A 17,914-nucleotide genomic window follows, 5' to 3' on the forward strand; every position below is an offset into this window, starting at 1 on the left:
AATAATTATACATATTGTTACAATATCTGATTTAAAAGAGCAGTTAATGTACAAATTCAAAAAATAAACATTTTAAGTTTTGGAAATTCGAGTTTAGGATTTCTGATTAGGAAAGTTTCTGATTCTGAATTTCTGAATGAAACTACCTATTTTCAATCTATCTTTAATATTTACTGAATAAAAGAATCTCTAATGTCAATTTAAAGAACAATTTATTATTATTATAATGAATAGAAAACTATAAAATTCTATTCTATTCTACATGTTTTTATTTTAGTTGTTTTTTTCTATGTTCTGCATTAAATCTAAAAAATTATTAACATTTTATAAATATTGTCCTTCGATGACTATTATATTCATTTACGTTTTAATATTTTCCAAAATATAAAAAATATCTTTTATTATATAAGAACTTGAAATAATAAATAATTGAATATTGTAATTCATAGTATCTACGCGAACAAATGCGCAAAAGGAAATATTCAACTCATTACATATTCAAAATGAAACGGTCGAATACTGTGTGACGATAATTGAATATAACGATAACAAATTCATACATATACAAGATTTTAATATATTCGTGGGATATTTGAAGGATTAATTTTAAAACAAAATACAAACACAAAAGTTCACTTATTTATTATTTATTGTTAAATTACAATTAATCAAAGTCGAAATCGTTTTGTCTTTATTATATTGCCCTTGTACTGTATTCTCGTCTCATTTTATTTAACGCAAACTTAAATTGCCTTTATAATTTAATAAATAAGTCTCAACCGATATTTTTGCACACCAATTTTTGTATTTATTTCGAGCTCTAGAATCGATCTTCTAATGATATTCCATGATTATATTAATGCTTTGTATATACAAGTTATTGTATGTATTATATGTAGTAACTTCATTGAGAATTAAATAAATTCATTTTTAATTTAGAATATATAATTAATGTAGAAATCAATCTCGTTTCATCTCTACGACATTCTCGCATCTAAAATGATCTAACATTTCAACGAAATACATATATATGTTATATTTCCATTTGCTTATGTTACATTTGTGTTCGTTTAAATGTTTTGAAATCGTCGCGTCCTTTTCATTCGAGGACCGAGTTCATTCGAGAACGAGTTTCCATTTACGTATTTCTTTAACCGTCCTTTTTTTCTTTTCATCTTTCCTCCATGTAACGTGTTTCTTTTTTTATTCTCAATTATAAAAAGTAGACCACTATCCAATGATACAACAGTTTCTATTTTTTTCTGCGCGATTCTTTTTAATTATTTTATAATTCAAGAAAGAATATTGAAAAATTCAAATTCTTTTTATTACTAATAAATTTTCAATTTTTAATTTTATTAAAATTAATTTAATTTATAAAATATAAAATCATTTAGAATTTATTATATTAACGATTAAAGATATAAAGTTATAGAAGCCAATTAAAACTTGAACAATAACTGAATATAAATTAAAATCAATTGTTTTACTATAAACCAACAAATTGTGTACTATAATGTTTCAAATTAGAGGAAAGAGATTTATTATAAATGAATCAATAAATATCACATACTTTATCTCAGTAATTCACTTTTATGTCTGAGGACTTTGCGACCTCCTAAGGGTTCATGGATCAAAGATTAAGAGCCGTTGATTTATTACATATTTGCAAGAAATCAAAAAAATCCGAAATTATTAAAGATATTCGAGAAGAAACTCGAGTGCAAATTGAAGGATTCAATGCGAGAGGAAACTGTATTATAGAAATAAAATTCGTCTTAAGAATAATAATAATTCTTATTATGGATGTAATTTTCATTATTAGTTTCTCAAGGAAAACAAGTTTTTGTAATATGTTCTTAAATCAATTAAATATGAATAACTTATTAATACTTTTTTTATGTAAAAAATATAATTATAATTTTACAAATTTTAATAACAAATAATGTAAAATTTTTTTTTTAATTAATAAATTTGAATAATAAAAGTAATAAAAATGAATGAATAAGAAGTTACTGGATAAGATTGAAAATATTATTATTTTAAATGATATGGAAATAATCGTTTTCCTTATGTATTTTAATTTCTGTGTAAAAAAAATCCCCTATACTATATTTTTTTTTGCTTATTGCTCATAATTATTATTCATACGGTTTTATAATAAGTGATAAAATTCAAAGATATAATTTTCACATTACTATTTATTACATTTTGTAAGTATATATGACACAATATTTAGAAGAAACTCAAATATACAAAAGAAAAAAAAAATAAGAAATATAAAAATTGAAATTTAAACTGTAAATGTTATTTTTAGTTTTTTTTATAAAATTATTGTTTATAAAAATATAGAATAATTTTTTTCTTCGATTCAATTTTCATATCTAAATATAAAATAAAATAAAAAATAAAGTATTTCCTCAGATGCATTATCTCCATATTTATATTTATAAGTAATTAATAAGTTATATTAAAAAATTCTTCTATTGAAGCTAATATTCATAAAACTTTCAATATCTCTTAACATTATTATTATGGATTCCTGCACTAAATCCACATATAATCATATATAATATTTGAATACAATATTTAATGATTTTAATAATAAATTTTGGTATATTCGAGATGAGATCAATTTCATCCTGAATAAATTTCATTTTTATCAAGAGGAGATTTATATCGAAAATATTTTCGACATTAGAGCGATACTTTGTTCACGATATTGTCCAATAAGTTTGGAGTAAGCATATACGTTTTAAAGATCGATCGATTTTCGACTTGGACTTGGTCCAAATTGAAGCTACCGTGAAATCGCCTCTGCTGCCATACTTAGAATGCACCTTTTACATTTTATAAAGTAGATTTTATCCGTTCCAGGGAAATATTTTATAAATTGCAAGAGCAATCGATGACAGAATGGACGAAATAAGTGGAAAAAGATCAAAATAAAGCGAGCTTTTTCAATTTAATCTTTCTAAAATTCGATCTATACACGTTACCTTTCAAGAGTTTGAGATCGTTTAGATGAGAATAGAAGGAATACAAGTGGATATTTTAATTTTTATATTCAATTTAGATAATCAGATGAAATTACAATGGAGAGTTCTAAGATTATAATTATTAATTTATTTAAAATTTCTCGATGATTCAATTTTTTATACAATATTGTTATTGTTTTCCACATCGATCGTTTAATACACAAATTAATAGACAATTATTCGTACAAAATAACATTAAATTGATGTTAATGTTTAAAAATATTGTTAAAATTCACTATATTAAAGTTTCTTAATAAAATTGTATATAAATCAACTTTTATATGATTAGTTAAATTTTTCATAATTCTACTTTTTATCTTTTTTTTTTTTTGTAATAAAGTTAATTTTCGGAGTTTAAAACATATATTTTTAAGAAAAATAATAATCTTTGTTTATAATAAATATTCATACATGTTTTTACCTTTATGATTGTATCATTATTGAAAGAAAAAAAAAATGTTATCCTATAATATTGGCATAGAATTATAATAATTAGTTTCATTTTCCTTAATTATAGATTATCTTGTTTTTCTTCGTCATCTACTATAAATTTTCCATTATACATATTCATTAAGATAATGCAAAAGTTATATATATTATCATTGCTGATAGCTTGAATTTTTCCTTATTCTTTATTATTTTTATATATAAATCGACATTAGTAGTTTTTATTTTTTATTAACTTATCATTGATCTATTAATATTAAATATAAATTGTTAAACAAATAGTAGAAAAAGAAAGTAAAATGATTTAATAATTTTGTTTCAGTTGCTGAAGGGATATTCGATTGATGATATCATCCAGTATTAATTCAGTAAGTTAAAATTTATTATAAATAACTATTATAATCATTTAATTAATAATTTTTATATAAAAATATCTATTATATTTTTTATTAAATTTTAACATGAAATAACACAGTCAATTTGAAAGAAAAAATAAATATTGTGAAATTTAAAGATATCTTCTGAACTTTTTATTTAAATTGTTCATTTGTCAATTCTTAAATATACAATACAATAATCTACTTTTGATCAGAAGATTTATTTTATATTATTTTATAAATAGATATGCATATTACACAATAGAATAAGAAAATAATGAAACTCGTTAAGATAATATATAAAATTGCGAATTTTTTATTTTTTTTTCTTTCAAAGTAATTTTCGAAGAATGTAACATTACATCGGATACTTAATTATTTAAAAGAATTTAAAATTCGCTTTGTTTGGAAAATTACTTTGTAGGAAAAAAAAAAATAATAAAAAATTTGCATTCTCTCTGTATTTTATATTTTTATTAGTCTATGTCCAATGTATATGTTACTACATGTGTATTGTATATTCTTACAATAAAAAGAAGATTAGAAAATTAATTAGAAGATTAAAAAATTAAAATAATTAATTAAAATACAGAGGAAAAGAAAATATTTATTCATTTGTAAATTTTTTTTTTCATTTTTATACGTATAAAAAAAATCTTAATTAAAGAAACATTGTCTATGGAATTTTTAATTTTTCGATATTTTTCATTTCTCGAAAAATAATATTTAAAAATTAAAAAAAATGTATTATATTAACAATATTTATTAAAATCATAAAAAACGTTCAATAAATATTTAATCTTGTATACAAGAGAATTTGCACACAAAATTTTTTAATAAAAAAAATTAAAATAAAAAACGAGAAATTTTTTCAAAACGAAATTAGTTAAAATAATTTCTCGAAAAGCACAATGTGTTCACCAATCAATATAAGCATTAGCATTAATTTGTTTCTTTCTCTCTTTTTTTTTTTAAATCTATAGTTTCATAGAAAAATCTCTTTCAATTTGAATGAATGTTGATTATATAGAATAAGTGATAATAAATAATTGATATTTATAATTATCTATTCTAAACATAAATTTTTCACAAAATAAGAAATAAACAATTACAAAATTTTTCAAAAAATTCTCCAGAAAGAAACACCAATTTGTTTAACGCATACCACGTTAAATCTGTTAAAAAAAAAAAATTCCACGTATAATCTGTCAACTGTAATTTACACACATCTTATTTCCAGCAATTCTTTCTTCGTTTCTTCAGAGCCAGTATATCGTGCAAATAATATTTTAACAGATTAACCGGAATATTGCGTTATTAGTTCAATAAGAAGTTCTCGTTCTCATTGTTAACGTGTGTGTGCGTGATTGCCATGACTGTACCCGCAGGATACGTGCAATTTATGATAATGTAGCAGTTTCGCAGTAATCCTGGTATAATTCGAGTTTTCTTGTTCGACTGTGACTCTGTTTGTCGTGCATAAGGAACGCAGAAAAAGTTAAGATCTCGCTACGTGTAGTGAAATTAACATATTTTTTTTTTTTCTTTTTTTTTTATTTCCCTTAATCATTTTCTGTACAATTAATGCAGAAAGGTATGTTATTATTAGATACATCACGTGAAATCACCTGTTATCATGTTACACATGATTAAGAATTTTATCGCGTGTTATGTGTATTTAGCGATATGCACGGTATATATAGATAATAATGTTTACCCTTGAAGTAGTCACGGAGTGCGTTGCACTTGGTTTAAAAAGTGACCCATGAATCCAAATTTATTTTGTTAGATCTAATTTATCTTTCGTTATGTAATTACCTGGTAGCTAAGTTGACTGGATCAAAAATGACATCGCGGTCAAGGTCAACAATGTTGGTAACGCGATATGAAACCTCGCATAGTAGTTCTTTGGATTAGAAGAGGGATATAGAATAAGACGTGTAAAAGCTGTTAACGTATTCGTGGGACAGATAGAGATTGAAAGGGACAAAAATATCTCTTTGGTTGAGACTTATTTATAAATAATTTAAAAAATAAAATGAAAATGAATGTTTACATAAAAAGAGAATATTTAAAATATAATAGAGAATAATTATATTTCTGATAGGTCGTATATTGTATATGTGGATCTTCTATTTTTTTTCTACATGAAATCTTCTTTTATGTGCAATAACATGGATAGCATTATTATAATTTGTTTGCAGTGGATATATGATTTTATAAAGAAATGTATTGAGTTCAAAATGATGAAAATTTATATGCAATATAATGAGTTATGCATGGAATTATATTTATATTATATAATCCTTTTGAAAGGGTAAAATTAACCCCTAAAATTTTTAACATTTTATCAAGTTTTAAATACAACTTTGTCTCAGAATTTTTTTTTTTTTATAACAGATAAATGATAGAACAGTAAGTTTGAACATTTTGTAATTTGAAACTTTTCTCTATCTTACGTCATTACAGAATATTTAAAGAACCCTAAAACTTTGAGTCTTGATATTCTTTCAACTGATATTCTGCTGAGGAAAAAAGGGCTTCATATAAATGGTTCATAACATTTTACATACTCACCAAGTTTTATTAAAGATAAAAAATTTATTTCAAAAAATAAACTTTTTTTTATTTCTAAATGGATTTTAAAATTTTTTTAATTATTTATTATTTTTAAATTATTCAGCGAAATATCATATTATAGGAATTATAGACGTACTTATCGTTATTGTAAGAAAAAAAAATAAAATGAAAAAATGCAGAAACTTTGAGAATTTTATCCCCGTTTTAAAAAAAATTACGCACATACAAAATTAAAATTTAAAATTAAAATTTTTAAGTAAAATTCCTTATAAGATAACGTATGAAAACTTTTATTCTTCGCTGTACTTATAACCTATAAGTTATAATCCTTCTTTATGTTACTAATAACATTACAGGTAAACAGTTAATGCGACATTAAATACTAGAAGATAAAAAGAGACAATGGAAATTAATCTGCGGCTCACACTACAAATGTCACGTTATAACGTGTGATTTCACGCGACGTTGATATTAATGCGTTTTTATCCTACGGTCGTTCACTTGTTTCGAGGAAAGTGATTATTAATTTAAAAAAAAGCGAATATTACATATTTAGATAATAGATATAAATCATCAATAAAATTCTTTTATTTACCATGTCAAGAATTATATAGTCACGCAATCTATTCTTATCGATGATAGTATCAAAAGTAATTTTCTTTCTAATTGTTTTTCGAAATTATGGTTACGATCAATTTAATTAATTTGCGATGTTATCGAGTTTAAATGTTTAGTTAATAAAATTAAAAATGTCTTGGAAACGTTAATAATGAAAATTACTATAAATTGCAGAATAAATTACTGTCTTGCTAACGAACATGTTTAACTTGTTATCTTGTTACCTTGAAAATATTACATCAATATGCAATTAATTGATTAAATGTTAAAGGTCATGGTCTTGATTATATATGTGTAAGATACATGTATACATGTGTGTAATTACTGTATTCGTGTATTTCTAATGTAATATTATAGTATAGTGAACTTGGAATACAATCTGTTCCAAATTAAAGACAATTTGATCTTCAAATTGTTTCAAATTAAGTTTCAAATTAAATTTCTTCGTTTGAATAAATTGAATTAATCCAATGTTCCAGACTTTCCAAAATTTACATAAATTGAATATAACAAATTTTAAATGCTTGTTTTAAAAGATCATATTGATAAATAATCAAGTTCGATATTTTAATTTTTTAATATTATTTTAATAATAATATATAAGAAATATTTTATAATAACTAATTATTAATGTCATCATCATATTTGATTTTTCTTTCGACAGATACTCATATCTTTTGTTTTTGTTTATTTTTGAAATTTTTCTAAAATATTATTCACAACTATTAGGATAATAATTATTATACGATAAGGTTTAATTAAGCGACAACGAAAAAGAAGTTAAAAGGATTGAATTTCATGATTTTTTCATTGATAGATTTTCAATAACGACAAAATCTTAAATGTAATTCTTTGTATTTCTTGTATTTTTAACAAATTCGACGATAGATCTCGAAATATTTCTCTAAACTTGATGTGACGAATGTGGAAAAAAATTTTTTTATTATTTACTATTATCTTTTTTTGCTCATTAAATTTTATCGTTAATAAATCATTAAAAACACATTTTATAGCAACCATTATAATAAAGTATAAACAAAAAAAATATCAATTTAAAAATAACCGTGATATTATTCATTTCACAACTGCCATTGTAAATTTAAAAAATTTGTCAGAAAAACGGTATATTATACATATATGAATCAAATTTATTAATAAGATTAATCAAAATCATGTTACTTTTTATTGTTATTTACAAATTGGAAAATTATATTTATTTGTCACAAATTATTTGTCTAAATGCACTTAAATATTCAAATTTTATTATACATTAATAATTACACTTTTTAAAGATTATAATCAAAATCATGTTACTTCTTATTATTACTTACAAATTGGAAAATTATATTTATTTGTCACAAATTATTTGTCTAAATGCATTTAAATATTCAAATTTTACTATACATTAATAATTACTTATATTTTAATATATATGTATCACTAAATTTCAATATAAGTATATATGTATATTCTTGTCTCATATCTTAGATAAACATGAAATATAGATTTATGATTTTCGTTTGTCAAAAGTCAAAATTGTTGGAAAAAATTTGATGTATATTTTTTAATATATGCATACTAATATTTGACGTTGCGTGAAAACGGAAATTCACTGTGTCATTGCTTGCAGAGTTAAAAAAGCAAATTTACTGAACTCGGTAGTATAGTTTGTTTCCATCCGCAACGTTCTTGTACAAACTTGACGCAAGAATAGGTTAGCTTCTGGTTTCTAAAAGCATTCGCCTCGATTGTATATATCATATACAAAGTGTTTTTTCCTAATTTTAGCAAAAGTGCAGAAGTATTATCTGTATGTCCGCAAATAATAACTCTTAACAATAGATAGAATGTTAATATATTCGTTTTTGAAGAATTGAATAGTTTAGAGAAGAAGACGAAAGTTGCAATATAAAAACTGTTGGTCGAAATTTATTTATTAATAAATTTAATTTTTTATATATATTTTTATATATTTTTCATATTGCATGTGTTTTGCATAAATAATATATATTCTTCTTATTTTTCTGATTCAATTATATATAATTAAATCGAATTTTGAATGAAATTTCTCGTTATTATTGGAAAAATTCTGGATAATTATAAAGTTTCTTTTTTCAATCCAATTTCTTCAAATAAATAATATTTTTAAATATTATAATAAAATATTTTTTTATGATCTTTTAATTATTTATTATTATATTTATTATTTATTCAGTTATAAGCAATTTAAGATCGACTTAGATGTAAGTGTAAACAAGATAGAATTATCTCTATTTAAGTTTCGTTTCATCCAATACAAACTATAATTGTTTATAATTTGATAAATAAATCTTAATCAACATTTTTGTTCCAACTTTCGTATTTTTTTCTTCTCGATTTTCTCCACGAATATATTAACATCCTGTGTATTTTTTAAGAGTTTGATTTTATGTTATGATGATAAAGTTTGATGATTAAATTTGTATCAAGTTTGAGTTAGGTTTAGTATATAGATTTACTGCTAAGTTTACTATATCATAGAAATAATTTAGTTTAGTTCGTAATATTTCTCACGAAAATCCAAGTAAACATGAGATTATATTAAGTTTTATCGAAAATAAATTAAAAAAAAGAAAATAATATTCAATTTAATTGTGGAATTTAAAAAAAAACATAAAATTTTGTTTTTTTTTTTTTTTTTTTAAGAAAATCGATATTAAATATCAACAATCGAACCAATATTTAAAAATTGTACAATCAAATGCAATTTTCTCGAAAATTAATTTTTCTAAATGAAAAGATTTTATTCCATACGTTTTGTTTATTTTTATTCGTAACTAACCATATCTAGAAATAAACCAATTCACTTATAAAAACCAATATTAAACCAATTTCACTTATAAAAATTTTTCAAACTTCATCTGTTTGAAAACGAAATTTTAAAAAAACTATTCTTTCTTCTTTTTCGACATTATTATTTTTGCATCTAAAAACATCATTCGGTTAATTCGTATCACGATTTCGGATATATCCTATATTATACCTCGTACATTCACGAATAATAAGTAAATACGCGTCTATGTCACGATGCTAGAAAAACTCTCGAGGTTATTTCGTGGTGGCCGCGCACGACCCTGAAGAAACAAATTGCACGTCTGACCTAGCTTCGTGCCACATTTGTGTACACAACTTGCTCTAATCCGTGGCAACTCCGTTTCCTTGAGAAACTTGATGCGCAATATGCCAACCTCTTCCAGCTAATTACCAACTGACCCTTTCGAAACATTAGGAGTATACTATTAAACATTGTATTAAATTAGGTCTTTCTTTTTTTTCTATTTTCGCTTCTTAATCTTTTACAGATTGTCTCAATTTATCATCTCAATTTTATTAATGATATAATTTTATGTTATATAATATTATATTTTAGAAAGATATCTATTTTAAGAATACATATATAAATAATAATAGATTGTATTTAAATTATGCTTGAAATCTTTTAAAGATTTTCAAAAACCTTCTTTTAAAATTTTGAAATCTCTAAAATTGATCGTTTTCGAACTTTTCGTTTATTGAAAGTTTCAATAAATAGTCTCTCGAAATAGTCTATTAAAATAGTCTATTAAATAATATCTCGAAAGTCTCAAAGGAATTCGAAACTCTTGAGAGTCAATCTGCTTTACTTGTACTATCTATCTAACACCCTTCGCGAAGTGTCGAAATCAAATTGATAAAATGAATAATGCGAGTAAGACGATTGAGATTTTCAATGATTCCAATCGAGACTTTACTATTATTGATATCTTCAAAGCTTTTTAATGAATTTTTAAATTTCAATATACTTAAGATTTAAATGGATTTAAATATAAATTTATCGGTTGATGAATGCACGATATTTATTTAAAGCGATTCATGCATTCTAAATCATACGTATAATTATAGAGTTTTTAGTTTTTCTATAATTACTGTGAAATCTATTAGAACTTAAATTCAATTAGATTATATAAATCGAAGTTATTTCGAATAATTTTTAAAATATATAAAAAGATTTTTATATAAGAATTACATGATTCGAAAGCGGAATATTATATAATGATATATCTTTATCAATGCAAATTTTGAAAATTTCAAAATCAATTTTTGTTTTTTTTTTTTTTTTTTTAATGTAATACTATATTTTTTACACGAAAGAATTGAAGAATATTAAAGTCTGTATAAGAAAATATTGATTTTTATTTAATCAATTTTAATGAATTTTTTTAATTCAATATTACAAAATAATATTTTATTTTGAAAATTAGGTTCAGTTTATTTTTTCTATAAATTATTATAATCCATATTATTATATTATCGTAATTATTATTAATAAAAAACAAAATTTTTTTTAGAAATAATTCTTTTTTTATTTATTTTTAAATTGATATTAATTACGTTATAAATGCGTAATAGTTATTAGTAGTATTAAATTATTAATTATTAATTTTAGTAAAAGAGTTAATAAATAAAAAATATATTTTTTCATTCGTAATATTATTACTAATAATAAATTAATAATAAATTAATAACATTTAACGATAAGTAATATTAATAATAATAAAAAATATTCATTTATTATATAGTTATTTAATAATAATAATAGTTAATAATAATAGTTATTTAATAATAACAACTAAAGTATTATTTACTATATTGCACGTAATATTATACGTAATATTAATTATTAAAAGATTAAAAAGAAGATTTTGAAGAGATTAATCTCTCATTTGATATTTATTCTTTTATTTTCTGCTTATTTTTATTAGTTCTTGTAATAATAACAACTAAAGTATTATTTACTATATTGCACGTAATATTATACGTAATATTAATTATTAAAAGATTAAAAAGAAGATTTTGAAGAGATTAATCTCTCATTTGATATTTATTCTTTTATTTTCTGCTTATTTTTATTAGTTCTTGTAATAATAACAACTAAAGTATTATTTACTATATTGCACGTAATATTATACGTAATATTAATTATTAAAAGATTAAAAAGAAGATTTTGAAGAGATTAATCTCTCATTTGATATTTATTCTTTTATTTTCTGCTTATTTTTATTAGTTCTTGTACTTTTTTCTTTTTCTATAAATAAAAAAAATACAGATAAATATTAAAGAAATACACATTTTAAAATCAATGCAGAAATAATGTTATATCGGATAACAAAAATAATGTTATCGTTGTGGTTTTGATATTTCCATTTGCTTATTAGTAATTAAAATAAACCAGGAAATCATTTGATAAAAATAAGTTTATATTTAACAATTTTGATAACAAGTAAAATTTATAATACCTTATAAATTTATTTATTTATTTATTATATACATGATTAATTGAACATAAATAAAATCACAAATTTTAAATAATTATGAAATTAAATTAAAAATTAAATTTAATTTACATTTTTTTTATAAAAATAAATTTTTTGATAAAATAAATTATTGATTAATAAATTATTAGGAGATAAAAAATCCAAAATTTATAGCTGAATATTTTCTTCCATGAAATTGTTGGATATTTATTATATTTATGTTTCATGCAACACTTAATAAATTTACATTTATTTAACATTTTAACACCTAAAAATTTTGTTTTCAAATTTTTATAATAAATTCTTTGTAATAAATTATGAGTAATTACGAATAATGATAAAGTAGATAAGTATGATAAATATATCTTACATAAGTTTGATAATAAACTACCATAATTTTTGGAACTGAGGAAAAAAATAAACAAATAATTATTTATATTTATTATTCTTGTATCACGAGTATGAGCTTAAAAGTATTAACAATATTAAACTTTTTAATGATGGAATTTTATTGAAAGTATTTATATGAAAGAATTTTATATGAAAGTATATATTTATTTGCTTTAATTAAAATCAAATGTAGAATAAATACATCTACTGTAAATTTAAATTAATTATAGCAATTAATTACAGTATTTAATAAAATAGCAAATACTATTATTAAAATTCCAGTAATATTATTTTTTAAAAAATAATTAATTAATTTATATAACAAATTATATACATTAATATAACAATACATTATATATAATACATTATATAATATAACAATAATATATGCAATACATATTGATTGAGATTTATTACTTAAATTGTAGTTTAGTTGTTAAAATGATGTTTTAACGAACATGTTGTTTGTGAAACAGATATAAACGAAATAATAATTAAACTAAAAGAAAAAATAATTTCAATTTCGTGCAATGTTTTAATTCATTTGCATCGAGTATAACAAGATTTTTGATTTCTTTGTTAAAAAATATATTTTTCGTTTCTTTTTTCAACTTTTATAATAAAAAATATTATCATTTTTATTATTTTTTTACGAGATTAGATTTTTACGAGAAATTTATCATTTTTTTACGAGACGATTCTATATTTATCATTATTTCAAAATTAATCATTTATCCAATATGGATGTACTCGTGTACCATTAAAATTAAATCTTTGTGCAAACATTCGTGATAATGTACAGAGATTTTGGACGAATTTAATAAAAAATGAAAATGCAAACAGAAACGTTCGTATACAGAAATATTAATTGGAATTTATTTTTCAAATCACGAGTATTTTAATTTTGCACTAAGGTAAAAAACAAAAAGAAAGATAAAATAGCTCTATCTCCTTTTTGCTTTATTCAATGCAAAATTAACATTTTAATTTGAAAAATAAGCTTCGACACACATTTTTCCATTTTTATTTTAGGCTTTAGAATCATCCCTTAAATTTTTTAACTTAACAGCATTTTGTTCGAACATCCTGTGTGTACTAATCGAATAACACAAAATGGGCGTAACTGATAAGTGAGACTCGATATTTTGAAAGAAAACGCCCATTTGACGAAAGAGATAAAAAAAAGAGATAAAAAAAAATTCACATTATATTTACTTAACTTCTTCTTTTTAAAATAACATATCATTAAGCTTTAGATTAACTTTTCTAGGTTAAATATGTTTTTTCACAATCTCTCGATCGGTGAATATTGATCTACAAATGGTCGTAATTGGAATGTAACCATACATATATGCGGTTATTCGTATCTTTAATCATTTGCAATCATGCAGTTATATTAATAAATATCAGAGTAATTTTGATAAATTATTTAATTCTGATCTGGAATTTATTTATATAACTACAATTTTAATGATAAATAATACAATGGTAATAATAAATATATCCATAGATAATGTCTGAAAAATATAAATCTTTTTTTCTTTATGAAAGAAATATATTATCTTCATTTGTTTCTTGATGACATTGTTAAAATATTTCTATTGAAACTTTATTCAAATTTTAATCTTCTTAAAAACATTCGTTAATTGCTTCAAAATGACGATTCTTGAGACGTATTTTTGATTTTTGAGAAAATATTTATGTGGATTTAAGTTAGAAGAATAAGAAAATTGTGGAATTATAAGAATATGTATAATCAAATTTAATTAAGGAAATTCGTATAATATTGCTGTATACTTCTGTTTTATTTTTATAACAGTCAATAGTATTACAATGCTAAATATTTCATCATTTTTTAGACATTTACATAAATTTAAGTGTTATTTAAGCTCCAAAAATATATATATTTTTTAAATAAAATAATAAGTCAGTCGAAAGTATAATAGAACAATCAAATTTATTAAAAAAACAATCAGATTCATTCTTTAATCTCAATGTAAATATTGAAGCAAATATTTTTCTTTTGTTCTAAGAAAAATAAAAAGTATTGGAAATATTTTGATTGAGACAATTTTGTGGCAAACTACAAATGTGTAAGTAATTTTTATTGAAATTTTTAATCAGAAGTGAGAAGATAGACTATCAGAATGAATAGAAATATAAAAATCAGTTCTGAACAGAATAGAAAATAAATATTCAGATTTACCTGTGTTCAAGTTATGAAATGTATTGAACATTTTGGAACAGTATTCTCTATAAACTTCCAAAAATATTCAGACACTAATATTAATTAATAATCTAACAATCTATATTTTAATTTTTTAATTATGAAACTATTAAATAGTATATCTTTAATTATATATTAAATATATTTTTACACATTAAATACTATAGAAATAATATAACAAAAAAAATGATTCATAATTTTTAGAATAGATAATACATACTAAATATAAAAAAAAGTTTTAATAAATGTGAATAAAAAAAAGAAAGAAAAATTAATATTTTCAGAATTATAAATTATTTTTTGTTTTCCATTCCATTAAACCAAATAACTTCGCTATTCTACTCGTATCAAATCATGCTATGCGTGTAAACGTTGGATTATTTTTCTTTTTATTTTATACGTAATGACATTATACGTTATAGAATTATTAATTAGAATTATTAAGAAACATTATGAAAAAAATGTTGGAATAATTATTCATCTTTACGATCAATGTGTCAGTTTATAGATAGAAAATCAAATTAAAATTTTTTCACAATATAAAATAAGAATAATATGATATTAAAATTCCAAGAAATAGCAAAAATGCATTTTATTCTCCAACAGAGTAGAAATTTTACGTAGAAAGATATGCAATAAGAATATAAAATGAAAAATTCATTTTTTTGTATTTTTTACTTTTTTGCTTATTTCTACGTAGTAACCTTATCACTTATCTATGATTCATTCGTATCGAATCAGCTAAATAGCCAATTTTAATTACTTAATGCACTTGAACATTTTTCAAACTTGTTTTTACTCGAAAAGAAAACTCAATGAAAAAATTTTATTCTACATTTTTCACTTGTAGAATCAATTCGATTGTACTTACAGTTAGAACTATTACAGTTACTTATATCGAAAGTATTTCTAATTTCATCACTTGTTTCTATATTTGGCTACTATAACATTAGATATGCAGAAGTAGATTCTATGCAGGTTACCTAATAGTGGAAGATTTATTAATAGTATGTTTTGATGAGATCATAAGGTTTATGAAAATATTCTCAATATTAACCAAAATGAAATCAAAATCAATTTTAAGCATTACACAAATATTAATTATCAAAATCGGTTAACTGACAAATAAATAATAAATACTTTAACTTACGCAATTACAACAAATTATTAATGTACGACAGAAAAAAAATACGAATACAAAATATAAAATGTTACATGAAGATATGAAATTTTATTATTAAGAAAAATTTTAAAAATTATACAATATTATTAAATTATAAACTATAGAATTAAAAATAAAATTGGTGATAATTCTTTCAAAACGAAATTTCCTTTAAACAATAAATGCATTATTAATATTATATAATACATAAAACATCAATTATCGGAACTCCTATTAATGGAACGATCGATTATTGGAATTTCGATTAACGAAAAATCCAATTATCATTTAACTGAACGAACTGTTGCCTAAGAAGTTATGTATTTATGTTGGATATGTTTTCATTTTGGCTGTGCTTCCTTTTTCTGTCTCTCTTTCTCTTTTGCATCCTCTGATTATTATTCATCGTTTGTAACAGTGCTTCCCAACCTTTTCAGAATCGCGATTGCCTTTTCTACATTTAAATAACTTACCTTGTTCTTCCATATAAGGCAAGGAAAATTTACAAAATTAACATGATTTTATGACCGTGGATGATTAGTGACACTCCTTTTGAATTAAATGATAAAAGGATGAGATAAGAGACTGACATTGCTATAGAATATATGGAAATATAATTAAAATAAATAGATATTAAAAATTATCAATGTTGTTTATCAATTTAAAAGAACAAATATTATAATAAATGTTATCAATTTAAAAAAACAAATATTATAAATAAAATAAGTAATAACATATTGAATTTAAATTGTTTATAATATTCAATCCATCATCATTTTTTTCTTTTAATATAAAAATATAAGATAAAACAATGTTTTGAATTAAATTTGAATTAAAATAGATAAAAAAAGTAACAATATTGATTTTTTTAGAAGAGTGAAGAATACTTCATCCATTTAGATATCAGAATCACTGATTATGCAATATCTTTATGTTATTATTAGTATTATTATTATTTGTATAATTATTATTAGTATTATTATTAGTATTATATAAATTATATTCTATTCATTCTATATGTATTATTTATACATATCAAAAAATCTATGGAAAAGTATGTTTTAATATAAAAAAATGAAATACAAATAGATTAGAAAAGTGAAATTCCGAATAAATAATTAACAAATCAATAAATCAATAAATCAACAAATCAACAATATATAATAAACGAAGAAAAAAACAAGAAAATAGATCGTGTTAAAAATTTATCGAGCAAAAAAAAATGTTTATGTAAATTAATATGAAATAATATATAACATTAAAAAAAATTATTTACAGATTAAAAGATTAGAGAAAAAATCATTGATGTATATAGATATAGAATATAGAATATATGTATATAGAATATAGAATTTTATGTTTTAATCGTTGGAAAAATTATAACAATCTCTAAAAATTATCTCATTATCTATATTATTCCATCTCGAAAAAAAAGAATTTACTTATATTTAACGTAAAAAAAAAAAAAGAAAAAGTATGAATTAACAGCGGTATTTAACATTGACATCTAAAAGAAAGTCGCGAGGAATCCGCATTAAACAGAAATGAAACGGAATGAGGTCTTTTCACCAAGATTTCCTTTTCAACTCCGTCATTTTCCAAGCTGAAATGATGCGTCGAAGTTCGCAGGAAAAGGCAGCACGGAGGGTGGTGGGTCGTGGTTGGCAACGGGGATAAGAGAAAACTGAATCCATGAGAGAGAGAGAGAGAGAGAGAGAGAGAGAGAGAGAGAGAGAGAGAGA

General features: G+C 21.7%; 1 long non-coding RNA gene across 1 annotated transcript in view; it reads left to right on the forward strand.

Annotated features, from left to right (window-relative positions):
- LOC102671331 overlaps nucleotides 1-17,914 on the forward strand; it is a 50,720-nt gene that overhangs the window by 7,609 nt on the left and 25,197 nt on the right. The window contains exon 2 of the long non-coding RNA XR_422612.2: nucleotides 3,808-3,853. This is a non-coding gene — a long non-coding RNA (uncharacterized LOC102671331). The remainder of the gene's footprint in view (nucleotides 1-3,807; nucleotides 3,854-17,914) is intronic.

Source organism: Apis dorsata, unplaced genomic scaffold (assembly GCF_000469605.1).
Source record: "Apis dorsata unplaced genomic scaffold, Apis dorsata 1.3 scaffold_651, whole genome shotgun sequence".
NCBI lineage: Eukaryota > Metazoa > Arthropoda > Insecta > Hymenoptera > Apidae > Apis > Apis dorsata.